Source organism: Oncorhynchus gorbuscha, unplaced genomic scaffold, assembly GCF_021184085.1.
Source record: "Oncorhynchus gorbuscha isolate QuinsamMale2020 ecotype Even-year unplaced genomic scaffold, OgorEven_v1.0 Un_scaffold_3848, whole genome shotgun sequence".
NCBI classification, from domain to species: domain Eukaryota; kingdom Metazoa; phylum Chordata; class Actinopteri; order Salmoniformes; family Salmonidae; genus Oncorhynchus; species Oncorhynchus gorbuscha.
The window spans coordinates 12,075-36,211 of NW_025747999.1; the positions used below are offsets into that span (position 1 = coordinate 12,075).

Sequence of the window (24,137 nt, forward strand, 5' to 3'; positions counted from 1 at the left end):
AGACTATCCACAACAACCGCATTACTGTGTGCATGTAACCCTACTCATTGCTTTTGTCTAATAAACCTGGGTCAACGGTAACCTGCCTGGTGTCTCTGAATAAAAATATAGGATAATTAAATATATAAAAAATGACGTCTGGTAGAATTTGTTAGAATGCACCTATAAAGCTTTTATAGTTGTAGGCTAGATAATGTAGAGGTGTGTTTATTTATTTAGTAAGTGCACGTGATCTGGATAATCATGTTCTGTAGCCTGTTGATCAGCACCTTATCATGGAGAGAAAGGTAATGGTGTCAAAATCACACACCTGCAGGTGAAGCCCTCAGGGATCCCACCTTCTAGTCTCCAAATTGCACCTTATTCGCAGTGGTAGACTATTTGTATATATATAAATATATGTATATAAAAATGTATATATATATATATATATATATAATAAACATTTTTTAAACCCTATCAAACCTTAACACTTACCTTAACTTCAACATTTGACAACTTCTACATTTGCATTTGGAGTAACTTCCAAATTGTACGTTGGGACAAATATGGATAAACGTCAAAATGGTAAAACCGTGAGATCATGTTGAGTTGAGAACTGCTTAGCTCCGCCTCGCCTCTGCTGGCTACTGTATAAAAACTTGCGGTGTGTGAATATAGTGATAATGCCATTCAGGGCGGTGTGCAGGCAGGCAGGGGACCCGACGGTGTAATGTGGTCGGGGGGAAGGTTGATCTGTCCACTAAGAACCATTCGAGCCATTTGGAACTTATAAACAGTTGTTATGAATGCGGTCGGACAGGCGAGGGTGACGGCGGTGTGACTGACTTCAAGAGACGTCTTCACAGAAGAAGTTGTGCGCACACAGCGAGCTGCAGGAAATATACATTTAGCAATAAGGTAATGTTGAATGTCATGTGAATAGGCTATAAACATTTTTTTTTGTGAATTTAGTGTATTTTGATTTATTTTAGACATGTTTATTGATGGCCTAGTCTACACTTCTATAGACACGTTTTTATTCCGGCCTAAAAAATAAGAATTGCTTGCAACATGTTGTCATTTAGATGGCTATAATTTGAGAGAAAATGCTAAACCTAGTGTATTGAGAACCGTAACGCCAGGTAACTGCACACTGGCGCTGCTCATTGACATTATTGCTGACTTCAGTGTCAAGTTGTGCGCGTGGCTACTATGTCCTCGTGAGATTTTTGGTTCATATTTGACGGTGTTGTATTTTATTTTAAATCTGCTTAACGTTTTTTTTTTCTTAAACTTGGTTTTTGTGGGTTAGGTTGTCACTGTCCCGTACGAGACGATGTTTCTTTTTGCGCTCTGCCTATACCTCGGGAAGTTGGTGTCGTCCGGTGTCAGCTTGGAGTTCCGTTATCACAACACCGTGGAGGTGGAGAGATACCTGCGGGACGTTAACAACACCTTCGACTTCACACACCTGCACAGTATTGGAAAGTCTGTTGAAGGTAAGAAGACCCCTCATATGTTGTCTTGAAATGTAAAATAGGAAATAGAAATTCACTCTATTTTTCTTTTGTTTAGCCTAGATTTTGTCACAGGTGAGAGAGAGCCTAGGATATTTTCAAATTTGATACGATTTTTTTGGGGCTCTTTGTAAGCAGTGGTCCTGTGTAGCTCAGTTGGTAGAGCATGGCGCACCAGGGTAGTTTTGCACCACCCACACGTAGAACTTGCACACATGACTGGTATATCTAAATCAATTATTATAAATCAATCATTATATTATTATTTTTGGGGGGAATCATTCAGTTTTGGAGACTTTTTATCATCAAAATTCAATCACATAAAATACAGCAGTTTTTACCAGATTAAGTAAAAAATGAATGTTGGACAATTTTTATATTCCTAAATGCTGTCGCTGCTTCCAGTTGATCAGACATATTGATAATTAGCCCAATGTCAAGTGTCCAAATCAATAACCAATATGCATAAACGGTTCGTGATATACTGAAAACATAAAATATACTCTCTGCACATACATGTGCAACAATAGTGTCAAGTGTCACTCATTGATTAGGGAGGGATATGCACTGTTGAAACTACCACAACTCAAAAAAACACATGACAACTGGATATATTTTTACATCACTGGTTAGAGGACAACCAGCAGAAGAAGTCAGCTACATTTTGGAAATGTTGCTAATTTAGAAATATGCTAATTAGCAAAAATTGTCTGAGATTTGAACTCCCAATGTTTGGATTGCTAGACGTTCCCGTTATACACTCATCCAGCCATCCTTCTTTTGCTTTAAGTAACCATCTGTCTTATTTAACCATACGAAACGTAACATATCATACTAAATTGACTATCTCAGATTTACATAACAGGAATAATACGAAATGTTCTGAGACCAGGTTGGAAATGTGGAATAGATGAGCGTTAGTAGAAGGTTTCTGTGTATATTTTACGTAACAGAATAATATGAAATGTTCTGAGACCAGGTTGGAAACGTGGTATAACCTGGAATAACCTATACGTGGTTGGTTAGATGAGCCTTAGTAGAAGGTTTCTGTGTATATTTTACGTAACAGAATAATATGAAATGTTCTGAGACCAGGTTGGAAACGTGGTATAACCTGGAATAACCTATACGTGGTTGGTTAGATGAGCCTTAGTAGAAGGCTTCTGTGTATATTTTACGTAACAGAATAATATGAAATGTTCTGAGACCAGGTTGGAAACGTGGTATAACCTGGAATAACCTATATGTGGTTGGTTAGATGAGCCTTAGTAAGGAGGCTTCTATGTATATTTTAGAATGCCAGATGTTGATTTCAGGAGGCTGCCTTCACGGAAAATGGAACAAACAACCTTTTTCTGTTAGTTCCATTTCAATGAATCACGACCCTCCATAGGATATCAACAGTGACAGTTTGAATTTCAAATCTGTGTATTGGTATGAATTTAACAGTACAAAACCAAAGATATTGATCTGTATTTTTTTAAAGCAATTGATCTTGTGTCATCGTGTTGATGAGTATAAACTTTTATACTAATATAACCAATCTGAGTTACAAAGCTAGTGTAATATCCCCTCTCACTTCGATGTGGTCTTAATGGCAGCTTGTGTTTTTGTAGTAACCCGGTAACATCATGGGAAGTCACGTAATATACATTTAATTAGGTACGGCAAAATATCTTATTTCTGTGATGATAGTGAGCCAGCTCTATCATCTGAAGCAAACACAGAATTGTTCAATATTCACGTGTATTTCTCAATAGTTTAACCATTTTAGAGATATAAAAAAATAGTTCCTAAGCAGAATTTAACCAGACGCTCCACACGCTAAAACACGAGGGTTCCTCAATCAAGGGTTCTTTAGGAAGGCTGATGGGTTTTTATGTGGAACCATAATGACTCTGAACTCTTCAATGGTTCTTTACAGTTCACAAAATGATTATTTGCTGTTTTAGTGATAATTAATAATTAAAATGTAGGAGGGGAGGGGTAATATAATATTTCGGGAATGGTTTAGTCACAGCTCTGTGTATAACCATGAGTGAGGGTTTCATTCCAGTTGATCTAATGTGTTGTGTTGTGACGTTACATGTTATACAGATGTAACTGATTCCGTCTCAGCCTATGAACCCATCTTCCCCTCATCAGAGGACTCTTTGTAAACCGGGTCCCTGCCTGCCAGCCAGTGACTGCAGCTGGCTCATGTGAAGACTAGCCTAAACAGACCGTTAATATATCATCCTGACCACTGCTCTCAGCCTCCCAGCGGCTAATCCTCCTGCTCCCTGCCTCCCACCAGCCAGCCCTACCTCATCCTCCTGCTCCCAGCCTCCCACCAGCCGGCCCTACCTAGTCCTCCTGCTCCCAGCCTCCCACCATCCGGCCCTACCTCATCCTCCTGCTCCCAGCCTCCCACCAGCCGGCCCTACCTAGTCCTCCTGCTCCCAGCCTCCCACCAGCCGGCCCTACCTAGTCCTCCTGCTCCCAGCCTCCCACCAGCCGGCCCTACCTAGTCCTCCTGCTCCCAGCCTCCCACCATCCGGCCCTACCTAGTCCTCCTGCTCCCAGCCTCCCACCATCCGGCCCTACCTCGTCCTCCTGCTACCAGCCTCCCACCAGCCGGCCCTACCTCGTCCCAGCCTCCCACCAGCCGACCCTACCTCGTCCTCCTGCTCCCAGCCCCCCACCAGCCAGCCCTACCTAGTCCTCCTGCTCCCAGCCTCCCACCAGCCGGCCCTACCTAGTCCTCCTGCTCCCAGCCTCCCACCAGCCGGCCCTACCTAGTCCTCCTGCTCTCCAGCCTCCATCTGGTCCTCCTACTCTCCAGCCTCCCTCTGGTCCTACCTAGTCCTCCTCTGGTCCAACCTAGTCCTCCTACTCTCCAGCCTCCCACTGGTCCTACCTAGTCCTCCTCTGGTCCAACCTAGTCCTCCTACTCTCCAGCCTCCCTCTGGTCCTCCTACTCTCCAGCCTCCCTCTGGTCCTACCTAGTCCTCCTCTGGTCCAACCTAGTCCTCCTACTCTCCAGCCTCCTCTGGTCCTACCTAGTCCTCCTGCTCTCCAGCCTCCCTCTGGTCCTCCTACTCTCCAGCCTCCCTCTGGTCCTACCTAGTCCTCCTCTGGTCCAACCTAGTCCTCCTACTCTCCAGCCTCCCTCTAGTCCTACCTAGTCCTCCTGCTCTCCAGCCTCCCTCTAGTCCTACCTAGTCCTCCTACTCTCCAGCCTCCCTCTGGTCCTACCTAGTCCTCCTCTGGTCCAACCTAGTCATCCTACTCACCAGCCTCCCTCTGGTCCTACCTAGTCGTCCTACCCAGCCTCCCTCTGGTTAACCCCCCCCCTAGTGCTGCGTGGTTCCCCCCCTAGTGCTGCGTGGTTACCCCCCCTAGTGCTGCGTGGTCCCCCCCAGTGCTGCGTGGTTCCCCCTAGTGCTGCATGGTTCAGGAGATATTCATGTCTGTTGGTGTTGTAAAGAGAGATTCAGGAGATATCCCTGCCTGATGGTGTTGTAATGAGATATCCCTGTAATGAGATATCCCTGCCTGTTGGTGTTGTAATGAGATATCCCTGCCTGTTGGTGTTGTAATGAGATATCCCTGCCTGTTGGTGTTGTAATGAGATATCCCTGTCTGTTGGTGTTGTAATGAGATATTCAGGAGATATCCCTGCCTGTTGGTGTTATAGATTGCCAGGAGATATCCCTGTCTGTTGGTGTTGTAGATATCCCTCAGGAGATATCCCTGTCTGTTGGTGTTGTGATTCAGGAGATTCATTTAAGGAGATATCAGAGCCTGATATCCCTGTCTGTTGGTGTTGTAGATTCAGGAGATATCCCTGCCTGTTGGTGTTGTGAGAGATTCAGGGATATCCCTGTCTGTTGGTGTTGTGAGAGATTCAGGAGATTCAGGAGATATCCCTGTCTGTTGGTGTTGTAGATTCAGGAGATATCCCTGTCTGTTGGTGTTGTAGATTCAGGAGATATCCCTGCCTGTTGGTGTTATAGATTCAGGAGATATCCCTGCCTGTTGGTGTTGTAGATTCAGGAGATATCCCTGTCTGTTGGTGTTGTAATGAGATATCCCTGTCTGTTGGTGTTGTAATGAGATATCCCTGCCTGTTGGTGTTGTAGATTCAGGAGATATCCCTGCCTGTTGGTGTTGTAGATTCAGGAGATATCCCTGTCTGTTGGTGTTGTAGATTCAGGAGATATCCCTGTCTGTTGGTGTTGTAGATTCAGGAGATATCCCTGTCTGTTGGTGTTATAGATTCAGGAGATATCCCTGCCTGTTGGTGTTGTAATGAGATATCCCTGTCTGTTGGTGTTGTAGATTCAGGAGATATCCCTGTCTGTTGGTGTTGTAGATTCAGGAGATATCCCTGTCTGTTGGTGTTGTAATGAGATATCCCTGTCTGTTGGTGTTGTAGATTCAGGAGATATCCCTGCCTGTTGGTGTTGTAGATTCAGGAGATATCCCTGCCTGTTGGTGTTGTAGATTCAGGAGATATCCCTGCCTGTTGGTGTTGTAGATTCAGGAGATATCCCTGTCTGTTGGTGTTGTAATGAGATATCCCTGCCTGTTGGTGTTGTAGATTCAGGAGATATCCCTGTCTGTTGGTGTTGTAGATTCAGGAGATATCCCTGTCTGTTGGTGTTGTAATGAGATATCCCTGTCTGTTGGTGTTGTAGATTCAGGAGATATCCCTGTCTGTTGGTGTTGTAGATTCAGGAGATATCCCTGTCTGTTGGTGTTGTAGATTCAGGAGATATCCCTGCCTGTTGGTGTTGTAAGGAGATATCCCTGCCTGTTGGTGTTGTAGATTCAGGAGATATCCCTGCCTGTTGGTGTTGTAAGGAGATATCCCTGCCTGTTGGTGTTGTAGATTCAGGAGATATCCCTGCCTGTTGGTGTTGTAATGAGATATCCCTGCCTGTTGGTGTTGTAATGAGATATCCCTGCCTGTTGGTGTTGTAATGAGATATCCCTGTCTGTTGGTGTTGTAGATTCAGGAGATATCCCTGTCTGTTGGTGTTGTAATGAGATATCCCTGTCTGTTGGTGTTGTAATGAGATATCCCTGTCTGTTGGTGTTGTAATGAGATATCCCTGCCTGTTGGTGTTGTAGATTCAGGAGATATCCCTGCCTGTTGGTGTTGTAATTCAGGAGATATCCCTGCCTGTTGGTGTTGTAGATTCAGGAGATATCCCTGCCTGTTGGTGTTGTAATGAGATATCCCTGTCTGTTGGTGTTGTAATGAGATATCCCTGTCTGTTGGTGTTGTAGATTCAGGAGATATCCCTGTCTGTTGGTGTTGTAATGAGATATCCCTGTCTGTTGGTGTTGTAGATTCAGGAGATATCCCTGTCTGTTGGTGTTGTAGATTCAGGAGATATCCCTGCCTGTTGGTGTTGTAATGAGATATCCCTGCCTGTTGGTGTTGTAATGAGATATCCCTGTCTGTTGGTGTTGTAATGAGATATCCCTGCCTGTTGGTGTTGTAATGAGATATCCCTGCCTGTTGGTGTTGTAATGAGATATCCCTGCCTGTTGGTGTTGTAATGAGATATCCCTGCCTGTTGGTGTTGTAATGAGATATCCCTGTCTGTTGGTGTTGTAATGAGATATCCCTGCCTGTTGGTGTTGTAATGAGATATCCCTGCCTGTTGGTGTTGTAGATTCAGGAGGCAGGATCAAAGAGGCCTGACACTTTCTTGTCTGGTGAGAAACTCTCTATTTTGTAACATACAGTACGGGCTTTGTCCCAAATGGCACTGTGTTCCCTATATGTCCCGGTCAAAAGTTGTGCACTATATAGGGTACCAGTTGGGACTCACACAACAGTTTTGATAAGGATCTTGGCTGGAGTTCAGGACTGTCACTGCAGGCTGCTGCCGACCAGAGTAGTCTCTCTCTCACACACACACACACACACACACACACACACACACACACACACACACACACACACACACACACACACACACACACACACACACACACACACACACACACACACACTCACACACACACACACACACACACACACACACACACACACACACACACACACAGTCAGTCAGTCATGTGGCTCACAGATCACTGCTGCTGCAGCATGAACACAGAATGGTCTCTTGTTACTTTAAAACAATGAAGGTGGTTTCAACGCCGCGGACCAACGTGAATTGATGAAATCTAGCCGTCCCCCCCCTGGGTTTAAACAAATGGTCTATCAGTACATCCTATCTAAATGGGGATACAGCTGTGTTATCTTACCTTTCCTTACTGTAACAAGCTATAAGCCTCTTGTGTTTTTCTAGTTGTAGGAGTCCCGGAGACTGACGGTTCTCTCAGAGCAGTACATCTTTAGAGAGAGAACCCAGCAGTAGTGGTGATGTCCTCCTCCAGCAACCCCTCTCGGATGTCGGAAGGGGGAGAAAAATAAAAACACAAGTCCTTTTTATCCCCAACGACAACAGATCCCGTTGTCGTGACTACTGTTCCATTTTGTTACAGATGCATCTAGTAGGGGGCTCATAGAGACGGACGGTGTGAGGGATGTTTATTCAGCTCGCGTTGTCATGCAGGGAAGATGGTCCCGGGGTGTGAAAAGAAAAGGACTGTGTGTGTGTGTGTGTTCTCTCATCTCTGATTTGAAAGTGACATCCTCTCTAGTCAGGTCCTTGCTGTCGGCCCGCCTGCCTCAGACTCAATCAGAGAGAAAACAGGAGAGACTAAACTAGAACAATCACTGTTGGGAATGACTGTGATACATGGGAGTCGAGGGAGAGGTGCAATTGGAGTCGAGGGAGGGGTGGAATTGGATTCGAGGGAGGGGTGGAATTGGAGTCGAGGGAGGGGTGGAATTGGAGTCGAGGGAAGGGTGGAATTGGAGTCGAGGGAGGGGTGGAATTGGAGTCGAGGGAGGGGTGGAATTGGAGTCGAGGGAGGGGTGGAATTGGAGTCGAGGGAGGGGTGGAATTGGAGTCGAGGGAGGGGTGGAATTGGAGTCGAGGTGGAATTGGAGTCGAGGTGGAATTGGAGTCGAGGTGGAATTGGAGTCGAGGTGGAATTGGAGTCGAGGTGGAATTGGAGTCGAGGTGGAATTGGGGTCGAGGTGGAATTGGGGTCGAGGTGGAATTGGAGTCGAGGTGGAATTGGAGTCGAGGTGGAATTGGGGTCGAGGTGGAATTGGGGTCGAGGTGGAATTGGGGTCGAGGTGGAATTGGGGTCGAGGTGGAATTGGGGTCGAGGTGGAATTGGGGTCGAGGTGGAATTGGGGTCGAGGTGGAATTGGAGTCGGGGCGGAATTGGAGTCGGGGCAGAGGGAGGGGTGGAATTGGAGTCGGGGCAGAGGGAGGGGTGGAATTGGAGTCGGGGCAGAGGGAGGGGTGGAATTGGAGTCGGGGCAGAGGGAGGGGTGGAATTGGAGTCGGGGCAGAGGGAGGGGTGGAATTGGAGTCGGGGCAGAGGGAGGGGTGGAATTGGAGTCGGGGTGGAATTGGAGTCGGGGTGGAATTGGGGTCGAGGAGGGTGGAATTGGAGTCGGGTGGAATTGGGGTCGAGGGAGGGGTGGAATTGGAGTCGGGGTGGAGGTGGAATTGGGGTCGAGGTGGAATTGGGGTCGAGGTGGAATTGGAGTCGAGGGAGGTGGAATTGGAGTCGAGGGAGAGGTGGAATTGGAGTCGAGGGAGGGGTGGTGCAGACAACCCCTGGATTTACAGTTCATTGTATCTGTTCGGTGCTTCACTCTGTTGTTGGGAGATTGAAACATCTCCTTGTCAATCTCCCTGGGTTGCCTTGCCAGTTGGGTGGCATTTCTGTGGCGACTCTGTCTGTCAGTGCTTTGCATGGCTGGACACAAAGCTGACATTGAGGCACCCTCTTCCAGCTCTCTTTCTCTCTCTCCCTCTCTCGTTTCAGTCAGATTCAGATGCAAATTGAGACTCTCAACCTCTGGAGCAGGAACTGGGCTTGCTTCCCAAATGGCATCCTATTCTCTATATAGTGCACTACTTTTAGACCAGGACCCATATCTCTTAGGTTAAATGTAGTGCACTATGTAGGGAATAGGGTCCGATTTGGGACGTACGCTATGTTCTTACCATAGTTGACTCGCTGCTGCTTCCTGACTCGGAGCCTGTTCCCTTGTGTTTCTGAGAAGACAGACCAGACTATAGGACCTTGTGTTTCTGAGAAGACAGACCAGACTATAGGACCTTTTGTTTCTGAGAAGACGGACCAGACTATAGGACCTTTTGTTTCTGAGAAGACAGACTATAGGAGCTTGTGTTTCTGAGAAGACAGACCAGACTATAGGACCTTGTGTTTCTGAGAAGACAGACCAGACTACAGGACCTTGTGTTTCTGAGAAGACAGACCAGACTATAGGACCTTGTGTTTCTGAGAAGACAGACCAGACTATAGGACCTTGTGTTTCTGAGAAGACAGACCAGACTATAGGACCTTGTGTTTCTGAGAAGACAGACCAGACTATAGGACCTTTTGTTTCTGAGAAGACAGACTATAGGAGCTTGTGTTTCTGAGAAGACAGACCAGACTATAGGACCTTGTGTTTCTGAGAAGACAGACCAGACTACAGGACCTTGTGTTTCTGAGAAGACAGACCAGACTATAGGACCTTGTGTTTCTGAGAAGACAGACCAGACTATAGGACCTTGTGTTTCTGAGAAGACAGACCAGACTATAGGACCTTTTGTTTCTGAGAAGACAGACTATAGGACCTTTTGTTTCTGAGAAGACAGACTATAGGAGCTTGTGTTTCTGAGAAGACAGACTCTAGGACCTTGTGTTTCTGAGAAGACAGACCAGACTATAGGACCTTTTGTTTCTGAGAAGACAGACCAGACTCTAGGACCTTGTGTTTCTGAGAAGACAGACCAGACTCTAGGACCTTGTGTTTCTGAGAAGACAGACTCTAGGACCTTGTGTTTCTGAGAAGACAGACCAGACTATAGGACCTTGTGTTTCTGAGAAGACAGACCAGACTCTAGGACCTTGTGTTTCTGAGAAGACAGACCAGACTCTAGGACCTTGTGTTTCTGAGAAGACAGACTCTAGGACCTTGTGTTTCTGAGAAGACAGACTATAGGACATTGTGTTTCTGAGAAGACAGACCAGACTATAGGACCTTGTGTTTCTGAGAAGACAGACCAGACTATAGGACCTTGTGTTTCTGAGAAGACAGAACAAACTGACTATAGGACCTTTTGTTTCTGAGAAGACAGAACAGACTCTAGGACCTTTTGTTGGCATCGGTCTGTTTGTTTCTGGTCTGGTCTGTCTTCTCAGATTATAGAACCCTGTGATGGCATCTGTTTGTTTCTGGTCTGTCTTCTCAGACTATAGAACCCTGTGATGGCATCTGTTTGTTTCTGGTCTGGTCTGTCTTCTCAGACTCTAGGACCTTCTGATGGCATCGGTCTGTTTGTCTCTGGTCTGGTCTGTCTTCTCAGACTATAGAACCCTGTGATGGCATCTGTCTGTTTGTCTCTGGTCTGTCTTCTCAGACTATAGAACCCTGTGATGGCATCTGTCTGTTTGTCTCTGGTCTGTCTTCTCAGACTATAGAACCCTGTGATGGCATCTGTTTGTTTGTTTCTGGTCTGTCTTCTCAGACTATAGAACCCTGTGATGTCATCTGTTTGTTTCTGGTCTGGTCTGTCTTCTCAGACTATAGAACCCTGTGATGGCATCTGTTTGTTTCTGGTCTGGTCTGTCTTCTCAGATTATAGAACCCTGTGATGGCATCTGTTTGTTTCTGGTCTGGTCTGTCTTCTCAGATTATAGAACCCTGTGATGGCATCTGTCTGTTTGTTTCTGGTCTGTCTTCTCAGACTATAGAACCCTGTGATGGCATCTGTTTGTTTCTGGTCTGGTCTGTCTTCTCAGACTATAGAACCCTGTGATGGCATCTGTCTGTTTGTTTCTGGTCTGTCTTCTCAGACTCTAGAACCCTGTGATGTCATCTGTTTGTTTCTGGTCTGGTCTGTCTTCTCAGACGATAGAACCCTGTGATGTCATCTGTTTGTTTCTGGTCTGGTCTGTCTTCTCAGACGATAGAACCCTGTGATGACATCTGTCTGTGCTCAGCCATTCACTTTTTTAATTGATTAGAACCTGGCAGGAATTAACTTTAGATTGGAGCCGTACGGATCCTGAGGCCTTAAGGGTTTAAAGTAAAGCAGGTGAAGAGAGGACAGAAGTCCTACAACACTGTGAAGATGACTCTCAAATTGTCCACTATTCCATGGCCTTTATAGTGCCCTACTACTTATGACCAGAGCCCTATGAGGAATAACGTGCCATTTGGGACACAGGCTAAGACAATACCCTCCGATGTAAAACTTCTTCAGCCAGCCATTTTGAATACAGCCACCCTTGCTGATATCCTAGAGTGTGAATGGTACAGACGTAGGATCTTAATTTGAGTCCGTTTGCTACAGCAGGAAAATGATCCTGCAGCAACAGGAAATGTGGATTATAATGTTTGTTTTTGAAAGGGTTGATACATTTTTTTGTTAGGGCAAATCAAATCAAATCAAGTCTGAAACTTCAAAGGGGAAATTGCAAACTGTAGAAGCTTTAAAAAAAAAAACTAAAATACACTACAAGTTTGCAGGAAAATTCCCAGCAACACGAGTGATCAAATGAAGTTCCTACATCTGTAGTTTGTCTTGCACCTGTGGAGAGGTATTTAGGCAGTAGCGTGTTTAGGCAGTATCTTTAAGTAGCGTGTTTAGGCAGTATCTTTAAGTAGCGTGTTTAGGCAGTATCTTTAAGTAGCGTGTTTAGGCAGTATCTTTAAGTAGCGTGTTTAGGCAGTATCTTTAAGTAGCGTGTTTAGGCAGTATCTTTAAGTAGCGTGTTTAAATCAAATCAAATCAAATCAAATCAAATCAAATCAAATCAAATTTTATTTGTCACATACACATGGTTAGCAGATGTTAATGCGAGTGTAGCGAAATGCTTGTGCTTCTAGTTCCGACAATGCAGTGATAACCAACAAGTAATCTAACTAACAATTCCAAAAAAAAACTACTGTCTTATACACAGTGTAAGGGGATAAGGAACATGTACATAAGGATATATGAATGAGTGATGGTACAGAGCAGCATACAGTAGATGGTATCGAGTACAGTATATACATATGAGATGAGTGTGTAGACAAAGTAAACAAAGTGGCATAGTTAAAGTGGCTAGTGATACATGTGTTACATAAGGATGCAGTCGATGTTGTAGAGTACAGTATATACATATGCATATGAGATGAATAATGTAGGGTAAGTAACATTATATAAGGTAGCATTGTTTAAAGTGGCTAGTGATATATATATATATATATATATATATATATATATATATATATATATATATATATTTACATCATTTCCATCAATTCCCATTATTAAAATGGCTGGAGTTGGGTCAGTGTCAATGACAGTGTGTTGGCAGCAGCCACTCAATGTTAGTGGTGGCTATTTAACAGTCTGATGGCCTTGAGATAGAAGCTGTTTTCAGTCTCTCGGTCCCAGCTTTGATGCACCTGTACTGACCTCGCCTTCTGGATGATAGCGGGGTGAACAGGCAGTGGTTCGGGTGGTTGATGTCCTTGATGATCTTTATGGCCTTTCTGTAACAACGGGTGGTGTAGGTGTCCTGGAGGGCAGGTAGTTTGCCCCCGGTGATGCGTTGTGCAGTCCTCACTACCCTCTGGAGAGCCTTACGGTTGAGGGCGGAGCAGTTGCCGTACCAGGCGGTGATACAGCCCGCCAGGATGCTCTCGATTGTGCATCTGTAGAAGTTTGTGAGTGCTTTTGGTGACAAGCCGAATTTTTCAGCCTCCTGAGGTTGAATAGGCGCTGCTGCGCCTTCTTCACGACGCTGTCAGTGTGAGTGGACCAATTCAGTTTGTCTGTGATGTGTATGCCGAGGAACTTAAAACTAGCTACCCTCTCCACTACTGTTCCATCGATGTGGATAGGGGGTGTTCCCTCTGCTGTTTCCTGAAGTCCACAATCATCTCCTTAGTTTTGTTGACGTTGAGTGTGAGGTTATTTTCCTGACACCACACTCCAAGGGCCCTCACCTCCTCCCTGTAGGCCGTCTCGTCGTTGTTGGTAATCAAGCCTACCACTGTTGTGTCGTCCGCAAACTTGATGATTGAGTTGGAGGCGTGCGTGGCCACGCAGTCGTGGGTGAACAGGGAGTACAGGAGAGGGCTCAGAACGCACCCTTGTGGGGCCCCCGTGTTGAGGATCAGCGGGGAGGAGATGTTGTTGCCTACCCTCACCACCTGGGGGCGGCCCGTCAGGAAGTCCAGTACCCAGTTGCACAGGGGCGGGGTCGAGACCCAGGGTCTCGAGCTTGATGACGAGCTTGGAGGGTACTATGGTGTTGAATGCCGAGCTGTAGTCGATGAACAGCATTCTCACATAGGTATTCCTCTTGTCCAGGTGGGTTAGGGCAGTGTGCAGTGTGGTTGAGATTGCATCGTCTGTGGACCTATTTGGGCGGTAAGCAAATTGGAGTGGGTCTAGGGTGTCAGGTAGAGTGGAGGTGATATGGTCCTTGACTAGTCTCTCAAAGCACTTCATGATGACGGAAGTGAGTGCTACGGGGCGGTAGTCGTTTAGCTCAGTTACCTTAGCTTTCTTGGGAACAGGAACAATGGTGGCCCTCTTGAAGCATGTGGGAACAGCAGACTGGTATAGGGATTGATTGAATATGTCCGTAAACACACCGGCCAGCTGGTCTGCGCATGCTCGGAGGGCGCGGCTGGGGATGCCGTCTGGGCCTGCAGCCTTGCGAGGGTTAACACGTTTAAATGTCTTACTCACCTCGGCTGCAGTGAAGGAGAGACCGCATGTTTCCGTTGCAGGCCGTGTCAGTGGCACTGTATTGTCCTCAAAGCGGGCAAAAAAGTTATTTAGTCTGCCTGGGAGCAAGACATCCTGGTCCGTGACTGGGCTGGATTTCATCTTGTAGTCCGTGATTGACTGTAGACCCTGCCACATGCCTCTTGTGTCTGAGCCATTGAATTGAGATTCCACTTTGTCTCTTTGTCTCTGTACTGACGCTTAGCTTGTTTAATAGCCTTACGGCGGTTTAGGCAGTATCTTTAAGTAGCGTGTTTAGGCAGTATCTTTAAGTAGCGTGTTTAGGCAGTATCTTTAAGTAGCGCGTTTAGGCAGTATCTTTAAGTAGCGCGTTTAGGCAGTATCTTTAAGTAGCGTGCGTTTAGGCAGTATCTTTAAGTAGCGTGCGTTTAGGCAGTATCTTTAAGTAGCGCGTTTAGGCAGTATCTTTAAGTAGCGCGTTTAGGCAGTATCTTTAAGTAGCGTGTGTTTAGGCAGTATCTTTAAGTAGCGTGTGTTTAGGCAGTATCCATCAGCATTTTAATTACTTTGCAGATGTGAAACCGACATCATATCAAATTCCCACTTCATAAACAGTTTGAAATATATATTTTACTCAGAATTCCATGACCGACAGTAAGACATTGTTGGCAGAATAGATGGATGAAGTCCTATTCTAATATCATTCACCAATACATTTCTCGGTTGTCCAACAAATATTGTTTTCAGGTTGTAGATCACACCTAGCCTGGTACATTGTTTGCTTCCTCCACCCATTCGCAATGACTCAATATTTTTGGACAAGTCAGTGTGCTGGCAGCAGCCACTCAATGTTAGTGGTGGCTGTTTAACAGTCTGATGGCCCAGAGATAGAAGCTGTTTTTCAGTCTCTCGGTCCCCGCTTTGATGCACCTGTACTGACCTCGCCTTCTGGATGATAGCGGGGTGAACAGGCAGTGGTTCGGGTGGTTGATGTCCTTGATGATCTTTATGGCCTTCCTGTAACATCGGGTGGTGCAGGTGTAGTTTGCCCCGGTGATGCATTGTGCTCTTTTCTTGTTCTGTGTTAGTTATTGATCTTGTTGATGTGTGTAACTGAGGAGAGAGATCCTACCTTTTTTTCTTTCATGGTTGTTTGATCAACAGGACTGTAAAGTTCCCAAATGTAAGAGGACTCCCCTGGTATTTATGTAACGGATGTGAAACGGCTAGCTTAGTTAGCGGTGGTGCTGAGGTAACGGATGTGAAACGGCTAGCTTAGTTAGCGGTGGTGCTGGGGTAACTGATGTGAAACGGCTAGCTTAGTTAGCGGTGGTGCTGAGGTAACGGATGTGAAACGGCTAGCTTAGTTAGCGGTGGTGCTGAGGTAACGGATGTGAAACGGCTAGCTTAGTTAGCGGTGGTGCTGAGGTAACGGGTGTGAAACGGCTAGCTTAGTTAGCGGTGGTGCTGAGGTAACGGGTGTGAAACGGCTAGCTTTGTTAGCGGTGGTGCTGAGGTAACGGGTGTGAAACAGCTAGCTTAGTTAGCGGTGGTGCTGAGGTAACGGGTGTGAAACGGCTAGCTTAGTTAGCGGTGGTGCTGAGGTAACGGATGTGAAACGGCTAGCTTAGTTAGCGGTGGTGCTGAGGTAACGGATGTGAAACGGCTAGCTTAGTTAGCGGTGGTGCTGAGGTAACGGATGTGAAACGGCTAGCTTAGTTAGCGGTGGTGCGCGCTAAATAGCGTTTCAATCTGTGGTCACTTGCTCTGAGACCTTGAAGTAGTGGTTCCCCTTGCTCTGCAAGGGCTGAGGCTTTTGTGGAGCGATGGGTAACGATGCTTCAAGGGGGTTACGTTGTTGACGTGTGCAGAGGGTCCCTGGTTCGCGCCCGGGTCGGGGCGAGGGGACGGTATAAAGTTGTACTGTTACATTTACATATTTACAGAAATCCATTCAGGTGAATTTTGTGTCTTTTGGCGAATGTTTTCTAATGAGCTAAAGTCGTGTTGCTACTGCCTGTAAACACAGTCCAGTTCATAGTGAATGATGACAGGCCCTACTGTCTGTAAACACACAGTCCAGTTCATAGTGACTGACAGGCCCTACTGTCTGTAAACACACAGTCCAGTTCATAGTGACTGACAGGCCCTACTGTCTGTAAACACACAGTCCAGTTCATAGTGACTGACAGGCCCTACTGTCTGTAAACACACAGTCCAGTTCATAGTGAATGATGACAGGCCCTACTGTCTGTAAACACACAGTCCAGTTCATAGTGAATGATGACAGGCCCTACTGTCTGTAAACACACAGTCCAGTTCATAGTGACTGATGACAGGCCCTACTGCCTGTAAACACACAGTCCAGTTCATAGTGACTGACAGGCCCTACTGTCTGTAAACACACAGTCCAGTTCATAGTGACTGACAGGCCCTACTGTCTGTAAACACACAGTCCAGTTCGTAGTGAATGATGACAGGCCCTACTGCCTGTAAACACACAGTCCAGTTCATAGTGACTGACGGGCCCTACTGCCTGTAAACACAGTCCAGTTCATAGTGAATGATGCCAGGCCTGTGTATAAATGGCTTGTTTGCATAAAGGTCTACTGTATCTCTGATTGGCTCTGCTGCGCCGGTCTGCGTAGACTCCGGTCCAGGACAAGACAGTGTTTTTTTTAATCAGGGTTTTATTTACAACAGTGTCTATTAGTTGTCCAAGTGCCCGGCAGCTTTCCCAGTTTATTTCTGTAGAATCATAAATGTCTTCTTCTACGTCATTCCCAAACATTCCATGAATTTATGAAACCGGGAAAATGACCAAATCTAAGTGCTCATTGTCAATGTATTTAAGTGTCATTCTTCCTGGTGTGTGAGATTTTTAACAAGCTTTCCTGTTGCTAAACACTGTCAGTTCCACTATAAGTAGCGTACAGTATCTTTAGGCCCTCTGTGTACCTGCAGGCTAAATCTCTGTCAGTTCCACTATAAGTAGCGTACAGTATCTTTAGGCCCTCTGTGTACCTGCAGGCTAAATCTCTGTCAGTTCCTCTATAGGTAGCGTACAGTATCTTTAGGTCCTCTGTGTACCTGCAGGCTAAATCTCTGTCAGTTCCTCTATAGGTAGCGTACAATATCTTTAGGCCCTCTGTGTACCTGCAGGCTAAATCTCTGTCAGTTCCACTATAAGTAGCGTACAGTATCTTTAGGCCCTCTGTGTACCTGCAGGCTAAATCTCTGTCAGTTCCACTATAAGTAGCGTACAGTATCTTTAGGCCCTCTGTGTACCTGCAGGCTAAATCTCTGTCAGTTCCACTATAAGTAGCGTACAGTATCTTTAGGCCCTCTGTGTACCTGCAGGCTAAATCTCTGTCAGTTCCACTATAGGTAGCGTACAGTATCTTTAGGCCCTCTGTTTACCTGCCTGGCTCCCTGCCTGCACTAAACACTGTCAGTTCCACTATAAGTAGCATACAGTATCTTTAGGCCCTCTGTGTACCTGCAGGCTAAATCTCTGTCAGTTCCACTATAGGTAGCGTACAGTATCTTTAGGCCCTCTTGTGTACCTGCCTGGCCCCCTGCCTGCACTAAATCTCTGTCAGATTGTGAGGTCATCGTGTTTCAAGGCCTGTCGCCCGTCCTGGGCCCGTTAATTGAACCTCCCTCCTAATCTTCTGGTGATCCCCGTGCCGCTCGAGGTGAGACTCTTGGCTAATTACTGTTTTAAATCTAGTACACCACCTGCCTCGTCCCTTCTCCTCCGCTGACTCCCTCTGTGATCATTCCTCTACTGCTGCCCCCCCCTCCCTCCCCTTCCTACTTGACCCCTCCCCCTCATACTTGACCCCTCCCCTTCCTACTTGACCCCTCCCCTTCCTACTTGACCCCTCCCCTCATACTTGACCCCTCTCCTTCCTACGTGACCCCTCCCCTTCCTACGTGGCCCCTCCCCCTCATACCTGACCCCTCCCCTCCTACCTGACCCCTCCCCTTCCTACTTGACCCCTCCCTTCCTACTTGACCCCTCCCTTCCTACTTGACCCCTCCCCGTCCTACTTGACCCCTCCCGTGCGTCTTTGTGTCCTTTAGACACTTTGAGGGGTTTCGTCTTTAAGCCCCTGGACAGAAACAGCTGTGCTGAGATGACAGGCTTCTATGTTCAACCTTTCAGACATAATTGGTCAGAGGTTTAAGTGGGGGGTGGAGGGGTGGGGGGGTGGAGGGGTGGGGGGGTTGTGCTTGCATGCATGTGTGTGATTTGTGTGGAGGATTTGGTTCCATTATAGACTTGTCTTAGAGCCATAAGAGGGTGAACAAAATCACTAGTTATGATGAAAGGAGAACAGAGATTCTATCCTGTAGTCTGTTACTCTAGTTGTTGTGATTAAAGGAGAACAGAGATTATATCCTGTAGTCTGTTACTCTAGTTGTTGTTATGATGAAAGGAGAACAGAGATTATATCCTGTAGTCTGTTACTCTAGTTGTTGTTATGATGAAAGGAGAACAGAGATTATATCCTGTAGTCTGTTACTCTAGTTGTTGTTATGATGAAAGGAGACCAGAGATTATATCCTGTAGTCTGTTACTATAGTTGTTATGAAAGGAGAACAGAGATTCTATCCTGTAGTCTGTTACTCTAGTTGTTGTTATGATGAAAGGAGAACAGAGATTATATCCTGTAGTCTGTTACTATAGTTGTTGTGATTAAAGGAGAACAGAGATTCTATCCTGTAGTCTGTTACTATAGTTGTTATGAAAGGAGAACAGAGATTATATCCTGTAGTCTGTTACTATAGTTGTTATGAAAGGAGAACAGAGATTCTATCCTGTAGTCTGTTACTCTAGTTGTTGTTATGATGAAAGGAGACCAGAGATTATATCCTGTAGTCTGTTACTCTAGTTGTTGTTATGATGAAAGGAGAACAGAGATTATATCCTGTAGTCTGTTACTCTAGTTGTGATTAAAGGAGAACAGAGATTCTATCCTGTAGTCTGTTACTATAGTTGTTGTTATGATGAAAGGAGACCAGAGATTATATCCTGTAGTCTGTTACTATAGTTGTTGTGATTAAAGGAGAACAGAGATTCTATCCTGTAGTCTGTTACTCTAGTTGTGATTAAAGGAGAACAGAGATTCTATCCTGTAGTCTGTTACTATAGTTGTTGTTATGATGAAAGGAGAACAGAGATTATATCCTGTAGTCTGTTACTCTAGTTGTTGTGATTAAAGGAGAACAGAGATTATATCCTGTAGTCTGTTACTCTAGTTGTTGTTGTGATGAAAGCAGAACAGAGATTCTATCCTGTAGTCTGTTACTATAGTTGTTGTGATTAAAGGAGAACAGAGATTCTATCCTGTAGTCTGTTACTCTAGTTGTGATTAAAGGAGAACAGAGATTCTATCCTGTAGTCTGTTACTATAGTTGTTGTTATGATGAAAGGAGACCAGAGATTATATCCTGTAGTCTGTTACTATAGTTGTTGTGATTAAAGGAGAACAGAGATTCTATCCTGTAGTCTGTTACTCTAGTTGTGATTAAAGGAGAACAGAGATTCTATCCTGTAGTCTGTTACTATAGTTGTTGTTATGATGAAAGGAGACCAGAGATTATATCCTGTAGTCTGTTACTCTAGTTGTTGTGATTAAAGGAGAACAGAGATTATATCCTGTAGTCTGTTACTCTAGTTGTTGTTGTGATGAAAGCAGAACAGAGATTCTATCCTGTAGTCTGTTACTATAGTTGTTGTGATTAAAGGAGAACAGAGATTCTATCCTGTAGTCTGTTACTATAGTTGTTATGAAAGGAGAACAGAGATTCTATCCTGTAGTCTGTTACTATAGTTGTTGTGATTAAAGGAGAACAGAGATTCTATCCTGTAGTCTGTTACTATAGTTGTTGTTATGAAAGGAGAACAGAGATTATATCCTGTAGTCTGTTACTATAGTTGTTGTGATTAAAGGAGAACAGAGATTCTATCCTGTAGTCTGTTACTATAGTTGTTATGGAAGGAGAACAGAGATTCTATCCTGTAGTCTGTTACTATAGTTGTTGTGATGAAAGGAGAACAGAGATTCTATCCTGTAGTCTGTTACTATAGTTGTTGTTATGATGAAAGGAGACCAGAGATTATATCCTGTAGTCTGTTACTATAGTTGTTGTTATGATGAAAGGAGACCAGAGATTATATCCTGTAGTCTGTTACTATAGTTGTTGTTATGAAAGGAGAACAGAGATTATATCCTGTAGTCTGTTACTCTAGTTGTTGTTATGATGAAAGGAGACCAGAGATTCTATCCTGTAGTCTGTTACTATAGTTGTTGTGATGAAAGGAGAACAGAGATTCTATCCTGTAGTCTGTTACTATAGTTGTTGTGATTAAAGGAGAACAGAGATTATATCCTGTAGTCTGTTACTCTAGTTGTTGTTGTGATGAAAGGAGAACAGAGATTCTATCCTGTAGTCTGTTACTATAGTTGTTATGAAAGGAGAACAGAGATTCTATCCTGTAGTCTGTTACTATAGTTGTTGTGATTAAAGGAGAACAGAGATTCTATCCTGTAGTCTGTTACTATAGTTGTTGTGATGAAAGGAGAACAGAGATTCTATCCTGCGGCCAGAAGCAGCTCGTCTTGAGGATGACTCACTGCTGCCTGACGTACTGGCCACGGAGCAGGTTCAGACGTGTTGTGTGGTAGAGCTCTGACAAATGCTGGAACACAGGAAGTCTCTCTCATACAGGACAATAATCTATACTACCTCCTTGAAGTGTACATTCCTTCACTATATATCCCACAAAATGTAAAAGCGTTGGATTGGTTGAGCTGGGATTGAGGGAGTTTCATTCTCTTCCTATTGAACACTATTTGAGGTTATTGAGACGTTTGGGGGGGGGCAGGGGGAGGAGAGGGGGCAGGGGAGGAGAGGGGGCAGGGGAGGAGAGGGGGCAGGGGAGGAGAGGGGGCAGGGGAGGAGAGGAGACTGGGCGGAGGAGGAGACTGGGCGGAGGAGGAGACTGGGCGGAGGAGAAGGGGAGGAGAGAGGGGGCGGAGGAGGGGGGGCAGGGGGGAGGGGGGCAGGGGAGGAGAGGGGGCAGAGGAGAGGGGGCTGTGAGCTGATGTTGAGTTGCCAGGTGCCAGTCCACGAAATCAAAAACACTCTGAATAATGTTCTGTCCTGCTCTAGGGGCTGGTGGGGAAAAAACAGGCCGTCCCACGAACACACTGGTTTGAATTGATTTGATGAGTAAATATCTTGGTGATTCCTCTGTATAATGGTGCTGTTGTTTGTTGGCAGGGAGAGACCTCTGGGTGCTCATTCTGGGAAAGAATCCGGCTGAGCACCGGATGGGAATTCCTGAATTCAAATATGTTGGGAATATGCATGGAAATGAGGTAAGCTCATCACGGAAACACAGACACACACGGATACACACACGGATACACACACGGATACACACACAGATACACACACAGACAGAAGATATTTGGCGTAGTAGCATTAAGTCATTTTATAAATGTGTTCCTAGTCAGCTGTCCAATCCAGGTCCAAGCCATCACCATTCCTGTTCCCTAAAGCCCCCAGAGGAGAGAGATATAGAGGTGATACTGTTCTCTAAAGCCCCCCACCCAGAGGAGAGAGATATAGAGGTGATACTGTTCTCTAAAGCCCCCCACCCAGAGGAGAGGGATGATACTGTTCTCTAAACCCCCCCCCCCCCAGAGAGGATATAGAGCTGATACTGTTCACTAAACCCCCCTCAGAGGAGAGAGATGATACTGTACACTAAAGCCCCCCCCCAGAGGGGAGAGGATATAGAGATGATACTGTTCCCTAAAGCCCCCCCAGAGGGGAGAGGATGTAGAGATGATACTGTTCTCTAAAGCCCCCCAGAGGAGAGAGGATATAGAGATGATACTGTTCACTAAAGCCCCCCCAGAGGAGAGAGGATATAGAGATGATACTGTTCACTAAAGCCCCCCCCCAGAGGAGAGAGGATATAGAGATGATACTGTTTACTAAAGCCCCCCAGAGGAGAGAGGATATAGAGATGATACTGTTTACTAAAGCCCCCCTCCCAGAGGAGAGAGGATATAGAGATGATACTGTTCCTAAAGCCCCCCAGAGGAGAGAGGATATAGAGATGATACTGTTCCCTAAAGCCCCCCAGAGGAGAGAGGATATAGAGATGATGCTGTTTACTAAAGCCCCCCAGAGGAGAGAGGATATAGAGATGATACTGTTCACTAAAGCCCCCCAGAGGAGAGAGGATATAGAGATGATGCTGTTTACTAAAGCCCCCCCCAGAGGAGAGAGGATATAGAGATGATACTGTTCACTAAAGCCCCCAGAGGGGAGAGGATATAGAGATGATACTGTTCACTAAAGCCCCCCCCAGAGGAGAGAGGATATAGAGATGATACTGTTCACTAAAGCCCCCCCCCCCAGAGGGGAGAGGATATAGAGATGATGCTGTTCACTAAAGCCCCCAGAGGAGAGGATATAGAGATGATACTGTTCTCTAAAGCCCCCCAGAGGAGAGAGGATATAGAGATGATACTGTTCACTAAAGCCCCCCCAGAGGAGAGGATATAGAGATGATACTGTTTACTAAAGCCCCCCCAGAGGGGAGAGGATATAGAGATGATACTGTTCACTAAAGCCCCCCAGAGGGGAGAGGATATAGAGATGATACTGTTCTCTAAAGCCCCCCCAGAGGGGAGAGGATATAGAGATGATACTGTTCTCTAAAGCCCCCCCCAGAGGGGAGAGGATATAGAGATGATACTGTTCTCTAAAGCCCCCCAGAGGAGAGAGGATATAGAGATGATACTGTTCTCTAAAGCCCCCCCAGAGGAGAGAGGATATAGAGATGATACTGTTCACTAAGCCCCCCAGAGGAGAGAGGATATAGAGATGATGCTGTTTACTAAAGCCCCCCCCAGAGGAGAGAGGATATAGAGATGATACTGTTCACTAAAGCCCCCCCAGAGGAGAGGATATAGAGATGATACTGTTCACTAAAGCCCCCCAGAGGAGAGAGGATATAGAGATGATACTGTTCACTAAAGCCCCCCCAGAGGGGAGAGGATATAGAGATGATGCTGTTCACTAAAGCCCCCAGAGGGGAGAGGATATAGAGATGATACTGTTCTCTAAAGCCCCCCCCAGAGGAGAGAGGATATAGAGATGATACTGTTCACTAAAGCCCCCAGAGGAGAGAGGATATAGAGATGATACTGTTTACCCCCCCAGAGGGGAGAGGATATAGAGATGATACTGTTCACTAAAGCCCCCCCAGAGGGGAGAGGATATAGAGATGATACTGTTCTCTAAAGCCCCCCCCCAGAGGGGAGAGGATATAGAGATGATACTGTTCTCTAAAGCCCCCCAGAGGGGAGAGGATATAGAGATGATACTGTTCTCTAAAGCCCCCCCCCAGAGGGGAGAGGATATAGAGATGATACTGTTCTCTCTAAAGCCCCCCCCCAGAGGGAGAGAGGATATAGAGATGATACTGTTCTCTAAAGCCCCCCAGAGGAGAGAGGATATAGAGATGATACTGTTCTCTAAAGCCCCCCCCCAGAGGGGAGAGGATATAGAGATGATACTGTTCTCTAAAGCCCCCCAGAGGAGAGAGGATATAGAGATGATACTGTTCACTAAAGCCCCCCAGAGGAGAGGATATAGAGATGATACTGTTCTCTAAAGCCCCCAGAGGGGAGAGGATATAGAGATGATACTGTTCTCTAAAGCCCCCCAGAGGGAGAGGATATAGAGATGATAC

At 45.8% G+C, this 24,137-nt stretch overlaps 1 long non-coding RNA gene across 1 annotated transcript; it reads left to right on the forward strand.

The window, feature by feature from the left end:
* Positions 1-645: 645 nt before the first annotated feature.
* LOC124028209 lies at positions 646-21,746 on the forward strand. Its single transcript, XR_006837563.1, has 3 exons — positions 646-900; positions 1,295-1,481; positions 21,647-21,746. It is a non-coding gene; the product is annotated as an uncharacterized LOC124028209 (long non-coding RNA).
* Positions 21,747-24,137: the final 2,391 nt, after the last annotated feature.